General features: G+C 40.9%; 1 pseudogene; it reads right to left on the reverse strand.

Moving 5' to 3' along the window:
- Positions 1-786: 786 nt before the first annotated feature.
- Positions 787-1,424, reverse strand: LOC124516985 (ubiquitin-conjugating enzyme E2 C-like; annotated as a pseudogene).
- Positions 1,425-22,072: the final 20,648 nt, after the last annotated feature.

The following is a 22,072-nucleotide window of genomic DNA, read 5'->3' on the forward strand; positions in this document are numbered from 1 at the left end:
ATTAGCTCACGGGGCATCCCAGAAGGTCTGCTTTGGCTGACCTACCGAGACTATAGGGAATTGATTGCACTATTCTGTCTACTTGTGTGTATGTTTGAAAGTTTCCAGGTTAGAAAGTTCGAATTTTCCCTTGCAGAATGGCCGCAAGCCCTTTGGAGATGGGGCTTAGGGCAAGTCGAGTTGGAGATAGCTTTAGTTGGGGTTTAGTGGGATACATTTGTGTTCTTTTGTAGTTTCTTTTGTGTCTAGTAGAGTTCTCTCTATCCCTCTGGGGCCCCGCTGCCTAATGTGCTGACTTCATGGGCATCAAGACGCACAGGTGTTGTTCAGAAGTCAAATCATAATATTAATGTGTCTGTCCCCTGGCACAGAGCACCAGTACGTGAGAGTCAAAGAGAAGGTTTGAGAAGCAGTCGGTGCAAAATCCTCCTTTTCATCAGATGGGTAAAATCATATTCTCTTTTTGTAATATTTGATTCTTTGATACCTTATTAAAATTGGAAGTTCTCTCTTATCAGGAATATAAGAGAACGCGATTATACATGTACTGTATATTTTAAATCTTTTTAAACATAAGGATTGTTTGAAATCAAGTTTAGAAGATTGTTTTTTTATTAAAAAAAAAAACCTATTTGTTTAATATATTCAACACAAGGACTCAACCAGAGACTTAATTTCAAAAATGACAGCACCGCTTAAGATACAGAGTCCTAGACAGAAATGAAGGAAAGGACAGACTATCTACAGAGGAAATAAAAAGACAATACAAGGAGAGAGGCTAGAGAGTCAGGGTTCTTGGCTAGAGACCTGCTTTGAGTAGGTTTCTTGCAGGTATTTCTTTAAAAAATTTTTTTTGAAGTTTATTTATTTTGAGAGAGAGAGAGAGAAACAGAGCACATGAGCAAGGGAGGGGCAGAGAGAGAGAATCCCAAGCAGACTCCATGCTGTCAGCACAGAGCCCAACATGGGGCTCGAACTTGAGCGATGAGATTGTGACCTGAACCAAAGTCAGGAATCTGCTGCTTAACCAGCTGAGCCACCCGGGTGCCACTCTTGCAGGAATTTCTTAAAGGCTGTGGGGTCTTTCCAGAGCTTGGCAGCACGGGTGTTCAAAGGGCTCTCGGTGTGAGGAACTTGACCATGGGTGCATCGTAAGGATAGCCACCGGCAGACTCCAGGCAGAGCTTATACCTCAGGTCTTCATATACTGTGTCAACTGCCCCGTGAATGGTCCCCAACCATTTGAAAAGGTTGTCTGATTCAGGGAGGGCAGAAATCCCTTTGTCACCCGACGTCATGAGGGTCATCAGCTCCTGCTGTAGCGTCTTGCCCACGGGGCCCCGGGTGGTGACCCCACTGGGCTCAGCAAAGTTGTGGGTGGTGGCGACACTGGCAGTGGCTGGGTCTCAGTCCTGGGAAGCCATCCAGGTGGCACCAGCAGGGAGACGTAAACTCAGCACGACCACAGCCCAGATTTAGAAGGTTCTCTTTTTGTGGAGCCCAGACTTCTAACAGGATTACCAACACCAAAGAAGCCTGTTTGTGAATACACAGATTTTATGCATTTTATGCATACAAACTAAAAATAATTTAAAAACTGAGATCAGTCATCCTAGAAGGAAGAATGATTATTTTTCTATTTTCTCTGTAGAAAGTAACAGTATAAAATAATTGTAATATGAAAGGCTGATCAAAAAGTAAGCAGCCAAAAAATGTACAGGTAGAAGTATTATAGGGGTATGTTAACAGTGAAATAATTTAAAATGTGATTTATTGTATTTTCCAGCTTTTAAAAATTGTAATTTGATGTAACCTCTTTTCCCATTCTAAATGTATATTTATTTTTATATTTAATTTTTATTTATAATATTATATTCCTTCTCTTTAAGAACCCCCTCCCTTCCCCTCCCCATTGTATAAATGTCAGGTGCTACAGTGGCCAGTCCTGCTTAGTTTCCTTCACTGATGCCTCCTTTTCTCTCTGATTTCCAAACTTTGGAGAGCCCCAGGGCTCAGTTCTTAGACTTTTCCTTGTCTGGATTAACTCCCCAGGTATATGGGTAGTCAGGGTTTAACCAGAGAAGCAGAACCACAATGGAATTGGGATTTATTGTTGGGATGAGACCTTATACCATTGGGAAGGAAGGTCTGACATGGGGCAGGAAGAGATCTGAGCACAATTCCTGAGTAGGAAGCACTGGGGTGATGGACAGAGTTGGGACTCCCAGAGGCACATCCACCTGCTACTGTGGGACTACAGCAGAGAGATGGAGAAGTCTAGGGAAGGCCGTTGCCTCTGAGTCTGGTGGTGGGCTCGGGGCCACTGTTGGCCAAGAGGGCCACCAGTTGGGAAGAGGAGCTGGATGAGAGGGGGAGAGAAGAGCTGGAGCCACCAGTGCCTAAGTGTCTGTCTCTGTCCGCAGCTAATCAAACACCGTCAGGGAGTAATGATGGCTGCTTCACTCCCGCCTCCCAGATTCACGCACATCTCTTTTTCGGTCAGTCTTAATATGGAACCATACAAGAAAAAAGATTCTGGAATATACTTCTGTTTGGCCAAGCGGGCACAGTTCAAAAGCACATGCGAGGTAATCTCACTTTGTCTTGTGGCTTTAATTCCACACATACTCTGATGATTCACAAATTTCTAATCCCTGTCTGGCCTTCTCTGGAATCCAGATTTATGTCTGACCCCCTCCTCAAGTCACCACTTAGATATTTAATAGACGTTTCAAACCTAACATATAAGAAAAATGAGCTCCTAATCTGCTTTCCTGAACCTGTTCTTTCCAGAATCTTCCTCTGAGGAAGCGTCCAGGTGCTCTGGCTAAAAATCTCGGGATTGTACTTTACTCCTCTCTGTCCCACCCAACAAGTAATCGATCAGAAAATCCCACTGGCTCTTCCTTCAAGAAATATCCATGACTTACTACTTCTACTGTAGAAGCCCCCCCTTCCAAAAGATTCATACCCGAACCCCTAGACTCTGTGAATATTACCCAAAATGGCTTTAAAGAGGGGGTCTGGAGCATTGATAAAATTAATGATCTTGAAATGGGGAGATCATCCACATGAGACCTAAATACAATCACATGTATCCTTAAGGAGGAGACAGAGGGAGATTTGGGATCTCCCCCAGAGGAGAAGGGGGATATGAAGATGGAGAAGAGAGAGGTGAGAAGATGTCAGCCTGGAAGATTGGAAAGATGTGGCCACAAGTCAAGGAATGGCACAGCTACCAGAAGCGCTCAGAGGCAAGAAGTGGAGTCTAGAGACCACACAGCCTTGCTAACACCTGGCTTGTGGTCCAGTGATGCTGACTTTGGTCTTCTGGACTCCAGAACTGCGACAGAGGAAGTTTCTGTTGTCTCGAACACCAAGTGTGTGCTAATTTGTTACAGCAGCCACCAAAACCAGTTTACCACTTCCTCTCTGACAGCCATGTTGCAGAGTGCCACAGAGTGTCTGGATTATTCCAGTAGCCTCCTGTCTCACTGACCACTCTGCTTCTACCATTGTCCCGCTCACTGTGGTCTAATCTCCGCACGGCAGCCACAGTGTACCTTTAAAAATGTAATTCACATCACGTCACTCATCTTTCGAAACCCTTCCATTATTTCCCTTCTCAGGGTACAATATACTGTTTTCATAATCAACTTACAGAGCTCTATTTAACTTGGTCCCTTTTTACCTGTCTGACTTTCTCTCTGACATTCCACTTTCATACCATTAGCTTCCTTGATGTTCCTCGAGCCTCGAGCCTCGAAGTCTGACATACCTATTCTTGTTTAGTTGTTTAATTCTTCACCCTCCCCCATTAAAATGTGAGCTCTGTGAGGGCAGGGGTATCTATCTGGATTTTTTTTTTTCTACCAGCATTGTATCCCCGATACCTAGAAAGGGCTATGATGCATAATGGATACTGAATAGTATTTATTGAAGGAATGAATTATCCAAGAATGCTCAGTTAGTTTTACATCACATTTTACTTCATTAAAAGTTCTTGCACTGAGTTGTAATAAGCAATCACCCACCTCATTCCTTGGTTTCATTAATATTCTCTGGAGATGGTAATGCTTCCACTTTTCCAAATGTCACTCTGGTCAGCAGCTGAACCATATGTTGGATTCAGTCATAATGTAAATAATGGGACTATCATCCATTGTAGAAAGGAAGGCCTTCCCCCCATTTCTGTGTCCTCCTCATTCCCCTGGTTTAAACTGGAAGGAAGGGCTTCAGTGGGAATTTGGTATTCCTTTAAGGGGTTTTCCCAATCCAACAGTCTGATCCCGGCTGTGGGTTTAATAAGCACCATTCAGCGCATCTATCCGCCTCTTCCAATTCTCCCTCCCCCAGTCACTTCCTGTCACAGCAACCCTTTCAAAATTAAACTCCAATTCTAAAACAAATGAAGCAAAGGCAGGAAGGGGGGATGAATCACAGCATATGGGAACAGTTTTGTTTGAAAGCATGATCAGCATTCTTTGCAAACAAGCTGTGACCATATGTGGCAGGGTGGGTATAGACTGAGTTTTAAAATACAAGTGATAAACTGTGAGAAGTGTCTGAGTTAGAAAGCTCATTAATGATTGGTTTGATAGTAAGAAGTGATACCTTGAAAGAAGTCTCTCTCTTTCTCTCTAAGGAGATAGATATTTCTGTGCCTTTTTATATATTGAAAGATTGCAAAGAGGTGGCCTGTAGTGAGTTAAAATTCTTGCCATGTATTAGCAGAGAAGCCATGGACAATTGGTTAGGACTTGGCTAAAACCAAGGTCACTTGAATTCAAATTTATTGATATACCAACAGAAGTTATTTTGAGAACTAGGTCTGTTGCCTCTAGGTGCTCATCCCTAAGGAAGAGAGAAAAGAGACGTAAAAGATGTGTATGTGTTTCTTTTATTGATTGATTCACTTTAATAAATATTTTTGAGTTCGGACCAAAAGCCAGGCACAGGGTTAAGCCCTAGATATTTGGTGAAGAGCAAAGATCCTGGGTATTGTACGGTAAGCAAAAATCATCACAGTTCCTGCCTTCATGAAGCTTACAGTCCAGAGGGAACATAGTAATCAAATAATCGCACAAACAAATGAAAAATAACAACTGTGGTTTGGGTTACCAAGGAGAACAACGGTATGGGTTCTATGAGAGACTCTGATGGGAAGCCTGACCTGGTCTGAGAAGTCAATAATGATGGTTGACTTACAGCTGAGAGACAGGTTATTTAAGAGGGGACAGGGGTGTGCTCAGAATTCAGGGCAGAAAGGGAGATGTGCACAGTTGCCCTGGGACAGGGGGGGTTGCAATGTATTCAAGGAGCTATAACAAGTACAGTGAAGGACCATGAATCTGGAGCTTGAAAGTAAGAAGTCAAGAGACAGAAAAAAAGAGGTAGGAAGGGGCATGACTACCCAGTGCCTTGTGGGTTATGTTAAGGATTTTGATTTCATTCTCAAGAAGCCATTGGGAAGGGGGTTGGGGCAGCTAATCAAGAACACAGCCCCCCCCCAAGCTCTCTCTATAGCCCTCCCCCTAACCTTTCTCTTATGCCCCCCTCCCCAGCCGAGCTCTCTCTTATATGCCTCCGTTTTGGGTCACAGACAATGTGCTGTAGGGAGGTACAAGGGGTAAAAAAAAAAAAAAAAAAAAAAAAGTGAACCAGAAACTTACTGATCTCCTCTCATAAGGCTTACGGTCTAGGATGCAACATGCGAGATAAAGATAGTCCATTAATAAATACTTTCAATTTACATAATGTAACAAAAGAACAACATAGGGGTCTCTGAGATCAAATGACAGTGGTCCTCTCCTTGGGTAGAACTAACTGGAGAACCTCAGGGAAGCTTTCTTCTGAAAGTTAGGTTGACTAAGTGTTATTGATATGATTATTGGAAATTTCAATGCGCCTTGTATCTTCTACTCCCAATCCCTGTTTCGTTAGGTGACCTTGACTTTCATGCTTTCTCCCTCTGTATATAAATGGCAGGGAGTAGGTAGCAAACAAAGCGCTTGTGTTTCTGGAAAATGCAAAAGCCCATTTATTCTGAGTGCCAACTCTGGGACATACACGGTGGTAAATGAAACAATAAACTATCAGATCATTGGGCAGCTCTGATTTTGTTCTGTCTATATATAATCCACCAGGAGGGTAGTAGTATTGATATTTCTAAATTAACACCCTTTTCCTTACTAAACCAATTACTTCCAACATGTTACAGTTCATCACCTCAAAATAGTTTTTTTTTTTTTTCCAATCAGTCGAAGACAGAAAATCCATAAGCAGTTTATCAGTGTGTGATGCTGTTTGCATTTCAGTGCTGCTCCCAATTTGGATTTTCATCATTCTTTGTACTCTTAGCCCAATCCCTTCACAAATTAATGTATTTGTGTGAAAACAAGCAGCAATTCTTGTTTATAAACGTAGTCTGGAAATCAGCCAGAGCGTACTCACTAGAAACTTCGGGTGTGGTTGATTGTTCCTGAAGATAAAGCTCAATATTGTTATTCTTCTAAATTGACCTAGCCCTTTCCTGAAACATACCAGCCTTGGCCTACGATGGAATTGTATGTGGTAATCCACAAGCAGCTGTTGAGCATGGTTTGAATTGTATCTGAACCACTTGCCGTATCCGTTTAATGTACTTGATAATTCTGATTTAATTCTGTATCAATCATTTAACAGTATATATCTTGGACAAGTTACTTAAATTCTCTGAGTTTCCCTTTTATCTTTAGTAAAGTAGCAATAGTTACATCTGCTTTGCCCTTTTGGTCTAGTTGTGAAATTAAATGAGAAAGTTTGTGATTATTCTTTGTAAACTCAGTATTTATGTGTAGGATGCCATTCTTACTACACATGGTAGAATCGCATCACTTGACCCCTAGTTCTTCACCCCGTCCTGTAAGTAAGCCCTTGGACGTGTGAATTTGCAAGTCCCTTTCTCAAGAGGGAGGGTATATCTCCCTGCCTCTTGACTTTAGTTTGGATGTATCACTTGCTTTGGCCCACAGAATATGGTAAAAGTGACAGGATGCGGCTCTGAGCCGAGGTCTAAAGAAGCCAAATATGTCTCTGCTTGTTTTTGTGTGCTGTGCCAAGTTCCATGAGAAGAACACATCTCTGGTCCCAAGAAGATGAGAGGCGTGTGGAACAAAGCCACTCCAGTCTAGCTATCCCAGCTCAGCCCGGCCTACACCAGCTGACTCCCAGCTGACCTGCAGATACGTGGGTAAGTCTAGCCCAGGTCGGCAGAACACCCAGGCGAACCATGTGAATTAAATAAATGTGTATTGTTATGTAGCACTGACGTTTTGGTGTCATTTTGAATGTAGAATTATTGTAGTCATAACTGACTGATCTGTCACCCATCAGCCATCCACCTATCCAGCTCCTTAAACATCCTTTGGTTCACTAAGACTAAGGTATCTTCAAGGGAAAAAGACAAGAGACTTCAGTTTTGAGTAGATTTTTCCTTCTCTCCCTTCTCTTTTCTTCTTTTCCTTCTCTTTACCTAATTTCAAAAGTAAATTGTTCAAGAGTTGCAAATATGAGATTTTCCACATAGCACTCCAAATAGACTGAATAGAAGGCTCAGTAGAGATCTAACAAATAATGTTTTAGTGAAAATGTTTACTTCTAACTGGTATGTAGATGAGGAATCTCTTAGGATCACATGCTGTCTTGTTTATTGTCTGATTTATAAACAAGACTGATCTACAAGTATATGCAAAAGGTGGAGACAGGGCCTGAAATTTCACTAAGAGCCTTAGTGTGCCACTAGATTTGGGAGTCTTTTAGGACACCTGTATGATGAGCTAACAATTCAATGTAACACACGCATATTGAGTGTATACCACACATGAGGCATAGTGTAAGGTCCTGGGGAAATAGAAATGAACAAGACAGAGTAGCTCCCTCTTAATGATCCACTAAGGGAAATGAAATGCAAATTACTCATGATACTGTATCTATTAATTCTGTAACACGCTTTTTTTGTACTTTGGAAATCAAGATGGCGTGTCATAGTTTAGTTGATAGTGGTTTTTTCATTCTTTGTGGTATAGAGGATAATGATACAGATTATACTTGATAACCCTCTTAGAGCCACAAAAATACAGAAGGAAGTTACTATGAGAACAGCGTATATACTATGTCATAGGATCAAAAAGCAAGGAGGGATTGCTTCTCCCAGATCACCCGGAGAGAGACTTCATAGAGGAAGAAACATTTATAGAAGATGGATTTCAACAAGAAAAAGTGCTAGAATAAAGACCACTGTAGGTCGATTGGTTCCTAAACTTTCTATCACCGAGGGGTACTTTTATTGCCTGTCTCTTTCCCTGTCCCATGTTGTTTTTACAACGATTTTGTCATTATAAATAAATTTACATTTATCAAGAGATACTTCTCAACTTGATAGCAAAAGCCATACGTTACTGTAATCAGAATTTCTAATCAGATGAGATACTCCGTACTCTCCTGCTGAGTTAGCATTTTTGGCCAAAAGCCAAGAAATTTAATATTTTAGTTTGTACTAGGGTTTTTGAAATATTGACAAGCATTCATCCTAGATGGGAATGCCATTCTACATGAAAAATGCATCATAAGAAAATAAATAGACATGGGACCCACAGGTTGTGATCCTTAATATGGTTTGCCTAGTGCTTTGTGCAAAAGAGGAAAGAGTAGAAGAGGTGAGACAGGAAGTAAGAGAGGTCCAGCTCGCAGAGTCTTGAACGTCATCCTTAGGAATTTAGACTTTTATTGTAGCTATCACTGAAAAAATCATTCGCTTGAATATGAAAGGACATATAGTTTGAATTTGGTTACCAAAAAAAGAAGAAGAAGAAGAAGAACTCATCTATATCATAACCACAAGAAGTAGATCCCGGATGCCTAAATTGCTACCAAAAGGACACAGACATGCCACAGCCTGTGTGTTCACCTATAGCACGGCAGCTGCCACTAAGTGTAGGAGTGTGTAAGCTTCGCCATCAGTTCTCTATTTCTGATGTGAGGATTCCAAGCAGAGTGTTGCGTAATAGTAAGAGTTTAACTTCTGGAGTTAAACCACCTAGGTGCATGTTCCAATTCCACTGCGTGGCCTTAGGTAAGTTATTGAAGACCTTTGACCTTCAGTTTTCTTATTTATAAGTGGAGACAATGATGTTATCAATATTAGAAGCTATTTGTAAAAATGACATAATTTTTGTCAGTTGTCTGATGCATAGTTAGCAAGACTTAATTAGTTTCTTTTAGAACTTGCTTGGAAATCCAAATGTCAAAAGACTGGGTGATGGCATAGAGCAATAAATTCAATCTTCTCTCTTCCCATCATCTCCTAAGATGCCAAACTGGCTGGTAATCAAAACCCTAAGGAGAAAACATATGCTCCAGACACCAGCTTCATCTTGGCAATGGTCTGCATTTAACTTGACAGTAAATAGGAGGTGACAGCTGAATCTGGTGTGGAGATTCCAGAAGGGTGATTTTCTTGGAGGACATTAACGGGAAGCTCACCTATTGCAAATAATTATCATTGCAAATACATGAGAGCAGAGGATACAGGATTTTACAGAAGAAAACTCTGGAATCCCTGGACAGGGTTGAAGTGAAGTGGGAAATAATGTTGACGGAATACATCCTGTTGATGAGACCATGGCTGCCATCACCACCTCCGTTCCACAAGTTTCTTTAGAAATTCCTTTTAATCAGCCATGTCTGAAATTGGCACTGCAGAAAATATTTTTCCCCACAAATGTGCTTAAATATATACTGAACAGTAATAATTAACCCTTATCTTTGTCATGTATTTGTGGAGTGTTCAAAGTGCTTTCACATTTACAATTCCATGTTTTGCACAATGACCTTTTGAGGAAAGTGCAGCATTATTATCCCCCTTTTCCGTATGAGGAATCTAAAATGCTAAATGGCACAGGGAATCTACCTAATGTTCATGGTTAGTAAGTGAAAAAGACTCCCTTGCGACTTAAATTTGCATCTCCTTTGTCCTTATCTTTATGTGAAGATTTCTATTATTTTCCCATTAGGCAATGATAGTCATGATCCGTCCCCTTTTTGGAGAATTTCCTCCCATATTAATTATATTTTCTTACGCAACAGTTTTATGTCAGTCCTTGCCACTTTGAGGGTCACAAGAGACTAACATTCGCTGTTGCATCCTGCATAGTTTTGGGAGGATGTTATGGAAAATTGGCAGCCTATCATTTCCTTCTTCCGGTTTGATCCCAGGCTTTCAGAAGATTGGAGACTTGAACTTATCTGTGTAAGTTAGGTGAGGGTTGAATTACTGAACACCTGATCAGAGTAAGACTTCATTTATCTTTTCATACCTTAAGTCTGTTCACCTTCTAATCTTTTCTGAATAGGACATCAACTGTAACACAATGGATTCCCTTCCTTTTTCTTTCTGGGGTCAAATATAGTAAAATCCACTGTCCTTCACAAGAAGAAACTCTCTTCTCTGGCTCAGAGACTTTCACATTCCTTCCATGTTACTCAGCATTTTACAGGCATTTTGAGGCATAAAACACCCCCACCCCATGTCCCCCCGCCCCTCATTTGAAACAGGAAATTGCCTCTGAGAAATTCTTGGGTGAAGAAAAACAATGGAATGAAATCCTATGTAAGACATCTCATGAAAGTTACAATAGCTTTTTGTAAAAACCCCAGTGTTCTCATCCTTTTACTAGTAGTTCTAGTCACACATTAACAGCATTTTATTAGTAATTATGTCAGTGGTTGTTAAAATCACCTCTTCTACGGTTTCAAAAGGACTGGTTTGGTTATCTCTATAATAGACCATCCCCAAATTGACTTGACTTGTAACAGCATTTGTCCATTTGCTTATGATTTTGCAATTTGGGGAGGCCAAAGAAGTAATTTGGGTGATTCTACTCATCTCTCTCAGAGTCTGTCATGCAGCTGCAGTGGTCTGGAGGCTTAAGTGGGGCAGGAATGTTCAAGACGGTTTCTGTGCAAAGCTGAAAAGTATCTCCCAAATTTCACATTTACCCAGAACCTCAGAATGTGATGTTATTTGGAAAGAGGTCTTTGCAGATGTAATTAGCTAAGATGAAATCATGCTGGGGTAGAAGGGGCCCTAATTCAACATGACCGGCGTCCTGACAGGGAGAAAAAAGGAAGAACACCATGTAACAAGAGACAGATACTAGAGTGACGTCACTGTAAGCCCAGAAACACCGAGAATTGTTGGGAACCACCAGAAGCTGGAAGAAGCAAGGAACACACTCTCCCTCAGAACCTGCAGAAGGAACCAGCCCTACCTACACACCTTGATTTTGGACTTGTAGCCTCCAGAAGTATGAGTGAATAAATTTTCTATTGTTTTAAGCCACCCAGTTTGTAATAGTTTGTTATAGCAGCCCTAGGAAACGAGGACAGATTTACTTGTCTTGGCTGGGATGGCTGGAACAGCTGGGGACTGACCAGTCCCCCTCCCTCCACCCCTTCCCCCTCCCATCTCTCTGGGTCTCTCCAACCATGTGGTCTCTCCACCACAGTAGCTGGGCCCCTTTCTGTGGAGGCTCCATGTTGCAAGAGTGAAAGTAGAAGCTACTAGACATCTTATGGATCAGGCCCAGAGCTATCACCAGCTTACCTCTGCCATGTTTTGTTGGTTAAGGCAAATTGCAGAGCCTGCTCAGATTCGGGAGGAGGAAACAGACTCCACGTGTTGATGGAGGAGTGATAGAGGCATGGAAGGCATGAAAGGACCTGGTGTCCATCTTTGGAAACAGTCTCAAACAAGGATTGTGTCCACCTGAGTTTGAGTGAGTATTTTACTACATGACCTCTTAGTACAAGTTATGATACAGGCTTCACAAGACTTCTTTTTTCTTTAATTAAAAAAAAAATTATTTTAGAGAGAGCACAAGGGCCAGAGGGGCAGAGAGAGAAGGGCACAGAGGATCTGAAGTGGGCTCTATGCTGACAACAGCGAGCCTCATGTGGGGCTCAAACTCACAAACTGTAGGATTATGACTTGAGCTGAACTCAGATGCTCAACTGACTGAGCCACCCAGGCACCTGGCTTAACAAGAATTCTTAGACTGACAGTCTTCTAAATGTTCAGGTCGTGTCTTTGAATGTCTGCCAACCTAAGCCTGTGTGTTGGCCTCTCCCAGCAGGGCAAGCAGAAGTCCAGGGTTCAGGCAGCCCACGCTGAGGCTCTAGGATCTAGGATTCAGCGTGGGGGTGGGTGCAGTGGCCCATGGGAAAGATACTGTGGCATTGCCTGTGGCAGAAGTGACTGTTTCTGAAGTCGGTTGTGACCACGATATGTGCCATTCTCCAGACTAGAGTTTATAGGAAGAAGGTGCCTTTCTGGGAAAGATTGTAAATGTTGACAGTCAGGGCAATGCGTGTGAACAGGCGAAAAAGGAGAAGCAGCTGTAAGAATAAAAATCAGCAGCTGAAAACTTGAGAGTTTTAGAGACCACAAGTATTGAACTTGAGTTGCTTTGATTCTAAATCCCTGTACCTTCCACCACACTCTTCACGGTATTTTCTTGAAGTACTGAAACGTCTGTGCAGGAACCTAAAAAATGATTAAAAAAAACCCAAAACCAAACAAACAAAAAACCCAAAGAAGCTATAACTTAATGTCATTAAGAAACGGAATGATATTGTGGAGTAATGTGATAGATGTCTCTTTCTCAGGCAACATACTTTTTTCCTTAAAATTGCATTACTAATATCTGACACAAAAGAATACACGTATTCCACAGGGAAATAATAATATACGCTGTGAAGCCACCCCCCAACTTAGGAACTGGAGCATCGACAATATCGTGGCATCAGACTTCTTCCCCTTTTCCACCTGGATAGTCTCCATCTGATCTTTAACCACAATTCTGAATCTTGTATTTATCATGGCCTTGGCTATTAGGCAACTAGATCTTCAGGTTCTAATTAAGAGGGGGAAATCTAGCTTGGCTCCTCGTTAACTCGAAAACGATTTTCTGGTTATTAGCGTGTTAACTCATCTGTATTTTGCGTATCCTGTAAAAGCGTGGCAGCGACACCTCTATGATGAGCAGCCTCTAGAAGTGGTAGTGATACCATGAGCGCTGCTGGGATTGTGATAATGCCTCACAATTAGCCAGATGTAGCAGCTTCCTTCCACTGGTCTTCTGTAGGCACTGTGGGCCCAGGACACTTTCAAAGACCTTCTTTCATGTTCTGCTCTTCAGTTGCATGTCTTTTTCATCTTCTCCTTGGGCGTGTAGCTCAGCTGTTCTCCAACTCGCATCTGTAGCTTCTAGAAGACTGGAGAGACTAAAGAGTTTCAGAGCAGACAATGTGGCAGCCATGGGGCTGTACCAACAGAAGTGTGTGAAGTAATTTGCATAATCTGTTTTCCAAGAAAATCGCAGAAGCATGGAAAAGCTTTTTCGGGAATAGGCAAAACCTCAAAGGCAAAGAGTCCACCTGGGACATCCTTACTGCTGAGGTACTTCAGGGGCGTATAAATCATGCAAATTCTGTTATGATCACTTTCATTGCAGACAAATACGTTTTTTTCCACTCGGAGAGTTTTTAATTTCATTTCCCTTTTATAAAAGTAAAATGATATGCACACGGGTTTTTGTTGTTGTTGTTGTGCAGAAGATTTAATAATAAAGTGAGCTGTTGCCTCCTCTCGCATCCCCAGGACAACTTCCTAGAGTCACATCCACTGTTAGTAGTTTTCAGTTCCATTTCTTCCGGTGGCCACCTCAAATAATGCTTAGCTAATATCCTTAGACAATATGCTACTTCTTGACTGTGTATTCATTCATCCCTATTGACTTTTGATAGTATTCTGTTTTTTTCTAGTGGCTGCAACTGCATTCCGTTTGATCTCATAACTTACTACGTTCCCGCATTGAGGGACGTGCCTGCTGCTCAAACGCACCAGGTTTCCTTCTGCCTCAGTTTCCTCGTCCTTGCTGTTCCTAACGCCTGGAATGCATTTCCTCCCAGTATGCACACGCCCCACTCCCTCTGGTCTTTACTTGAGAGTCATTTCAAGAAGACAGAGCTGGGCTTGAAATCCAGACCCTAGCTCCAGAGCCCTTGCTCCTAAGGCACTACACACATCCCCGAGTCAAGGTCGACAATACTGCATTCTGTTCTACGCTTACATCGAAATCTTCCATGAGTGGATTTTAAAGTTTGAAAACTAATAGTCTGTTTTTACACTGCATATTAGGATTGTTGTCCTTCTTTGCAGCTCCCGAGTCATGACTTTGTTGCCACTCGGAGGAGACTGCTCCCAGCCACTTCCTTCCTTTGTGCCCGACTTTATTTCCCTCTCTGACGCTGGAGGCTGGTGAGGCTGTCATCAGTCGGAGGTGGTGTTCCCTTCACTGAAATGGCCAATGGTGGTCCCTCTCTTATTCTCTTTGCTGCTACGGATTTATTCCTTTATTTCCATTTGGTTGACATCTCAAGTGTAGTGGAAGGCATGGCAGAAGAAGCGGAACGAGGGAGGGAAAGCAGATGCCAGTGTTCAGTGACTCACCTTGAGCTGGAAGCCCCAGCAGATAGAGTTTTTGAAATTTTATTTTAAGATGAGAACCTGGGGTGCCTGGGTGGCTCAGACGGTTAAGCATCTGACCTAGGTTTAGGTCATGATCTCACGGTTGGTGAGTTCGAGTCTCACACTAGGGGGCTTGATTGACTCTCTTTCTCTCCCTCTCCCTCTCCCTCTCCCTCTCCCTCTCCCTCTCCCTCTCCCTCTCCCTCTCCCTCTGCCTCTCCCTCTCCCTCTCCCTCTCCCTCTCTCCTTCTCCCTCTCTCCCTCTCCCTTTTCTCTCTCTCTCTCTCTGCCCCTCATGCGATTCTCCCTCTCTCTCTCCCTCTAGCTCACTGCACCCTCTCTCTCTCTCAAAAATATAAATAAATAAAAATACAATGAGAATCTAGAACAAAAAAGTTAGGGGGAGAACTAGAATTTATTGAATGGCTCACCATGTGCCAGACACTGAAAGAAGTTATTTCTCTCATATCAGTGAACCGAATCTTCTCTGTCCCCAAAGGAGATGGCTACATTGATTTCTTTTTTGTAGATGAGGAAACTGAAGCTTACTTAGAAAGTTAAGGAACTGGCCCGAGATGACAGTCTGAGAGGCTAAAGGATCTTACGATGGGATGAAAGGAGAATTTTAGAGGCTTGAAATCTTCTCTTCATGCCACTCATGTGACGTTTGGGGCCTTCAGTGCCCTCTCACAAGGGAGATTCAGATCAGAAGCCCCGGGATAAATATAGTCTGGCGACTGTTGGGCGTATGGTCTCCTCGAGGAGAAACCTAGGCTTTTGCTTACAGCCTCCAGGAGTACCCATCAGCTCGTGGGCAAGCAGTTCGTGCTTCTCTCTGTGTTGTCACCCTGGACAGAAGCTATATGGCTTATGTTTGCTACCAGGGAGGGATATTAGCTTTTATTTTTGAGGAGTAGAAAAAAGTAAATGAGGGTATATTTTAAAAGTGATGAAAATTGGTAGAATACACCCATGTACTTCCAAACCCCTGTATTTTCTGAACTAATTATATAAAAAGATCATACGTCTTTAAAAGAAGCCTGATGATGCGCACACAGTTGAGAGTTCATTGGATTAGACTATTGTGCAAATTTATATAAAATAGAGTAAAAGGACTTGCAAACCCCTAAAAATAAAGCCAGCCTCTACCATTCCTAACGATATTCTGAAAATTCCTAAATATACCTTTGATGAATTTTGGGTGCATGGGGAAATATTTCCCAAACTGCCTGACTTTTTTTTTTTTTTTCAACGTTTATTTATTTTTTTGGGACAGAGAGAGACAGAGCATGAACGGGGGAGGGGCAGAGAGAGAGGGAGACACAGAATCGGAAACAGGCTCCAGGCTCCGAGCCATCAGCCCAGAGCCTGACGCGGGGCTCGAACTCACGGACCGCGAGATCGTGACCTGGCTGAAGTCGGACGCTTAACCGACTGCGCCACCCAGGCGCCCCATCCAAACTGCCTGACTCTTAAAAAAAAATTTTATTTATTTGTTTTTGTGTTCGAGTATAACTAACATACAGTGTTATGCTAGTTTCACGTGTACAATATAATGATACAATAATTCTGTATGTTTTTCAGTGCTCAGCAAGGTAAGTGTACTCTTAATCCCCTTTATTTTACCTGCCCCCCCCCCCACCTCCCCTCTGGCAACCACCCGTTTGTCCGTTTGTCCTCTGTGTTTAACAGTCTGGGTTTTTTTGTTTGTCTCTTTTTTTGTGTATTCGTTTGTTTCTTGAATTCCACATATGAGCGAAATCATATGATAGCTTATTTCACTTAGCATTACACCCTCTAGGTCCATTCACGTTGTTGCAGATGGCAAGATTTCATTCTTATTTTTATGTCTGAGTAATACTCTGTTGTATGTATGTATCATATCTTCTTTATCCATTCAACTGTCGATGGACGCTCGAGTTACTTCCATGTCTTGGTTATTGTAAATAATGCTGCAGTAAACATAGGGGTTCATATATCTTTTTGAATTAGTTTTCATTTCTTTTGGGTAAGTCCCCAGTAGTGGAATTACTGGATCATATGGTAGTTCTATTTTTAATCTTTTGAGGAGCCTCCGTACTGCCAGATTACCTGACTCTTTCTTTCCATTAGGACCAGTTAGGACAGGAACGGTCTTGCCTGAGAAACAGCTAGAACTGTAGGAACAAAAACTGGTAGATTTCAAGAACCCTTTGGGCAACTGCAGACTTAAATTTTGTAGCAAACACATTAAAATAACTCCCAATCCGTGTGTTATGGGGAAAATGAATCACTTCTGTGCTGTCTTCAGAAATTCAAATGAAGTCATTTTTCAAAGGGAAAAGAAGTTGCAAAAACGCTAAGGTTGACCACTTCTCGATAAGCTCTGTTCCCGAGCAGACAAGTGTACTGGAATTACTTTAGGAAGGTTGTCAGCTTCTACTTGTTTGGGTCTAAATGAACTCCTAATATAAAAATGTTCCTGAGTTAGACCTTGGCAGTCCCCTGCTTACAGATGGATTGAGTTCCCCAAATTGGATTCTAACCCAGTTGTTAGGAAATAAGAATACATTTTGCAGTGAAACAATGTTGTACATGATGGTTAGAGTCCCAGGCCGGCCCACAAAACTCCATTTAACTCCCAGTGTTCTAAAAAGAATATTATCGACCGGCGTTTTTCAAATTGGAAGCCTCAACTTATTAGTGGTCATAAAAGCAATTTAGTGAGTGGTGACATCCTTTTAAAAATAATGAAATAGAGGGGTGTCTGAGTGTCTCAGTTGGTTAAGCATCCACTTTCAGCTCAGGTCATGATCTCAAAGCTCGTGGGTTTGAGCCCCGCGTCAGGCTCTGTGCTGACAGCTCAGAGCCTGGAGCCTGCTTCCGATTCTGTGTCTCAGCCTCTGCTCCTCCCCAACTCACACTTTCTCTCTCTCTCTCTCTCTCTCTCTCTCTCTCTCAAAAATAAGTAAATATTTAAACCAATTAAAAAAATAAAAATGAAATAGAATAGAATGAAAAGGGAAAATATCAGAGTACGCTGCAGGAGATAAGAGTAGATATTGTTTCATGGAACTCTGGTTTCAGATATGTGTGTAGTATGCATATGTATACTGGGTGACAATGCAAATGTATATTTTACTATGGTATAAGTTCAAAGAAAATTCGAATAGCATTGCAGTAAGCCATGCCTCCCTTTAAGACTTGTTCAGAATCACAGTTCTGAGTGTCAGGCTTACATTTCTGCAGAAACCTTGGATTTCAAGTGACTTAAACTAACTCCTATTAAGCAGGTGATGGTTTGTAGCAGTGAGGAGATGTGTGTGTGTGTAGCTCTTGAATGAGAAGCTGGGGTCCCTGGGAAGGAGAGGAAGAGTAGGAGTGATGTATGCTGGTGGAGTGGGAAGTTATGACTGGGATTCCCAGGTGGGAGTTGACAAGTTTTTTGTGCTACTTATGAGCTAAAAATGGTTTTTACACTTTGAAAAAATTGTTACAGAAAGAAGAAGAAAATGTGACAGAAACCATATGTGTCCAGCAAAGCCTAAAATATTAACTATCTCGTCCTTTGCAGAAAAAGTGTGCAGAACCCTTTATTCTAGGGGAACAAGGAGCAAGTAATTGTGAGGACTCTGAACGAAAGTAAGAATAACCCAAAGTGCACTCTAAGTACTGAGCCAGAAGATAAGGATGTACCTTCACCTAGTGTTACTACAAAGGATCAAGAATAAGGATAAGCCTTAAAAGTTCTCGGTGAGAGAAGATGGAGTTACTAAGAAGTGACTGTCAGACTGACAGCCAGCTTCTCATTAGCCAAGATAGAACAGAAACAAAGTATTAGAAAAAATGCTTTAACCTGGAATTTTATGCCAGCTAAGTTACCTTCCAAGATTGAGGGTCAAATCATTGGTCTTAGCAATATTTTCTTTGGATCTGTGCCTCAATCAAAGCAAAAATAAACAAATGGGACTACATCAAAATAACAAGCTTTTGCACGGTGAAGGAAACCATCAACAAAATGAAAAGACAAGCTACTGAATGGGAGAAGATATTTACAAATGATATATCCAATAAGGGGTTAATATCCAAAATACAAAAGAACTCCTACAACTCAACACACACACACACACACACACACACACACACACACACACACAGTCTGATTAAAAACTGGGCAGAGTCGCACCTCGGTGGCTCACTTGGTTAAGCATCTGACTTCGGCTCAGGTCACCATCTCACAGTGTGTGAGTCTGAGCCCCGTGTCAGGCTCTGTGCTGACAACTCAGAGCCTGGAGTCTCCTTCAGATTTTGTGTGTCCCTCTCTCTATGCCCCTCCCCCACTTGCACTCTGTTTCTCTTTCTCTCTCAAAAAGAAATAAACATTAAAAGATTTTTTTAGAAAATAGGCAGAGGACTTACTGGATGGACATTTTTCCAAAAGCATACAGATGGCCAACAGACACATGAAAAGATGCTCAACATCACTCATCATCAGGGAAATGCAAATCAAAACCACAATAAGATACCACCTCACACCTGTCAGAATGGCTGTTACTAAAAAGACAAGAAATAACAAGTGTTGGCTGGGATGTGGAATAAAGAGAACCCTTGTGCACTATTGGTCGGAATGTAAGTTGGTACCACCACTGTGGAAAACAGTATGGACATTCCTCAAAAAACTACAAATAGAACTGCCATGTGATCTGGCAATTCCACTTCTGGGAATTCATCTAAAGAAAACAAAAACACCAATTAAAAAATATACGTGCACTTCTCTGCTCATTGCAGCGTTATTTACAGTAGGCAAGATATGGAAGCAAATTAAGTGTCCATCAATAGATAAATGGATAAAGACGATGTGGGGTGGTGTGTGTGTGTGTGTGTGTGTGTGTGTGTGTGTGTGTGTGTGTGTAATCAGGCATAAAGAATTATAGATCTTGCCCTTTGAGACAACATGGACTTAGAGAGTATAATAGTAAGTGAAATAAGCCAGTCAGAGAAAGACAAATACCATATGATTTCACTTATATGTGGAATATAAAAAATGAAACAAATGAACAAACAAAACAAAGCAGGAACAGACTCATAAATACAGAGAACTGGTAGTTTCCAGAGGGGAAGGGTAGTAGGAAGGTGGGCAAAATAGGTTAAGAGGATTAAGAGGTACAAACTTCCAGTTATAAAATAAGTAAGTCGTGGGGATGGGAAGTAAAGGTAGGAAATATGCTTACTGATACTGCAATAACTTTGCCTGGACGGCTCAGTCAGGTAAGTGTCTGATCCTTGATTTCGGCTCAGGTCATGATCTCACAGTTTGTGGGATCGAGCCTCACATCAGGCTGCATGCTAAAAGCACGGAGTTTGCTTGGGATTCTCTCCCTCTCTCTCTGCCCCTCCTCCGCTTGTTCTCTCTCTTTCTCTCAAAATAAATACATAAAATAAACTTAAAAAAAAGAATCTTTCAAAAAAATATTGTAATAACTTTCTATGGCAACAGATGATAACTAGACTTACTGTGATCATTTCATAATGTACATAAATGTTGAATCATTATGTTGTACACCTGAAACTAATATAATATTGCATGCTAACTATACTTCAATAAAAAAGATTAAGGGTGATATAAAGAAAATTTCTAACATAAAAAGTTTATGACAATTTCCCTTCTATAATTCTTCAGTGAAAATAACTATTAAAATAGGTATTAAGTGAAAAGAGAAGAGAATCTCGAAGGACATTTGTAAAAACTAATGTGTATTTGACCATCAAGCAGGGCTCAAGAACTGTCAAAGGATTAAATCATATAGAGTATGTTTTCTAACCACAGTGGAATTTAGAAATCAAAAGATGACTAGTAAATCCTCATATGTTTAGAAATTAAGTAATGCACTTCTAAATACCCATAGATCAAAGAAGAAATATTTCAATCAGAATGATAATGAAATATGACACATCAAAATTTGCAAGATGTAACTAAATATGTAAATATTTAGTGAGAAATTCATAACATTAGAAGCATGTGTGGGCACCTGGGTGGCTCAGTCAGGTGAGTGGCCAACTCTCGGTTTCAGCTCACGTCATGATGTCACAGTCGTGGGATTGAGCCCTGCTCAATGTGGAGCCTGCTTGGGATTCTCTCTCCCCCTCTTTATTTGCCCATTCCCCTCCCCCAAATAAATACATAAAAACTTAAAAAAAAAAAAGGATGTGTGAGAGAAAAAGGAAGGCTGAATTGAAGCGTTAACTGTGCATCTCAAGAAGTTACGAAAAGAATGACAGACCCAAAGAAAGTATAAAATAGAAATTAATAAAAATAAAAGCAATAACAATAGAAATCAATGAAATAGAAAACAAATATATAGTAAAGGAGATCAACAAGGCCAAGAGTTGATTCTTTAAAAAGACTCCTAACATGGGAATCTCCTGGTGATCTGAATCCATTAAAAAAAGAAAGACGACACATACAACCGATCTTAGGAATGAAAAAAGGGTCATCATTACAGATCTAATAAGTGAATGATAACTATCTAAATGTTAAGAGAATATCATGAGCCATTTTGTATATATGTTGAGTTTGAAAATTTAGACAAAGTAGACAAATTCCTAAAAATATACAACTCACCCAAACTGGCAAGATCATATAGAAAACTTGAACACGTCTAAATATTAAGGAAATTAAATCAGTAATTTAAAATCTTGCCAGAAAGAAAACACCAGGCTCAGTTGGATTTACTTGTGAGTTCTACCAACAATTAAGGGAGAAATGAACGACCTTAAGCTCTTTTAGAGAAAGGAAAAAAAGGGGAAAATCCCCAGTGTATTTTATGAGGCAAATGTAACCTTGATATCAAAATTTCACAAAGACTTAATGAGAAAGGAAAGTTACAGACCAATTTTACTCATGAACATAAATACAAATATCATAAATAAATTATTAGCAAACCAAACTGGCAATGTGTAAAAGTAACACACCATTTATCAAGCAAAACTAACAGTGTAATTTGCCTGTTAAAAGAATAAAGGAGAAAAAGCATATAATCATCTACATAGATGCAGAAATGATACTTGATAAAACATCCACTCATGGCAGAAAATCTTGGCAAATTAGGAAAAGAAGGAAAATTCTTCAACCTGATTAAGTCTTGAGAGAGAGTGCAAGAGTGGGAGCACCCTGGCACAGGCTCATGCTTATTTCGAAAGGTGATAAATGTCCTTGTGTATAAAAATTAGATCCCCATCTATACCATTCAGAAAAATAAATCCTAGGAGGATTAATGCCATATATTTGAAAATAAAATTCCCAGAAGAAAATACAGGAGAGTATCTTTATGATATCAATAGGGAAGAGAATTTCTTAGTAAAGACATAGAAAGCACAAACTTAAAAGATTAATGAGATTTACAGTGTTAAAACTAAAAATGTTCAACAAAAGACATCATAGCTGGGTGCCTGGGTGGCTCAGTCATTTACGCATCCAGACTCTTGATTTTGGCTTAGGTTGTGATCTCATGGTTCATGGGATTG

Source organism: Lynx rufus, unplaced genomic scaffold (assembly GCF_022079265.1).
Source record: "Lynx rufus isolate CCGP_SWC_20201006 ecotype Redwood Valley unplaced genomic scaffold, mLynRuf1.p SCAF_20, whole genome shotgun sequence".
Lineage (NCBI taxonomy): Eukaryota > Metazoa > Chordata > Mammalia > Carnivora > Felidae > Lynx > Lynx rufus.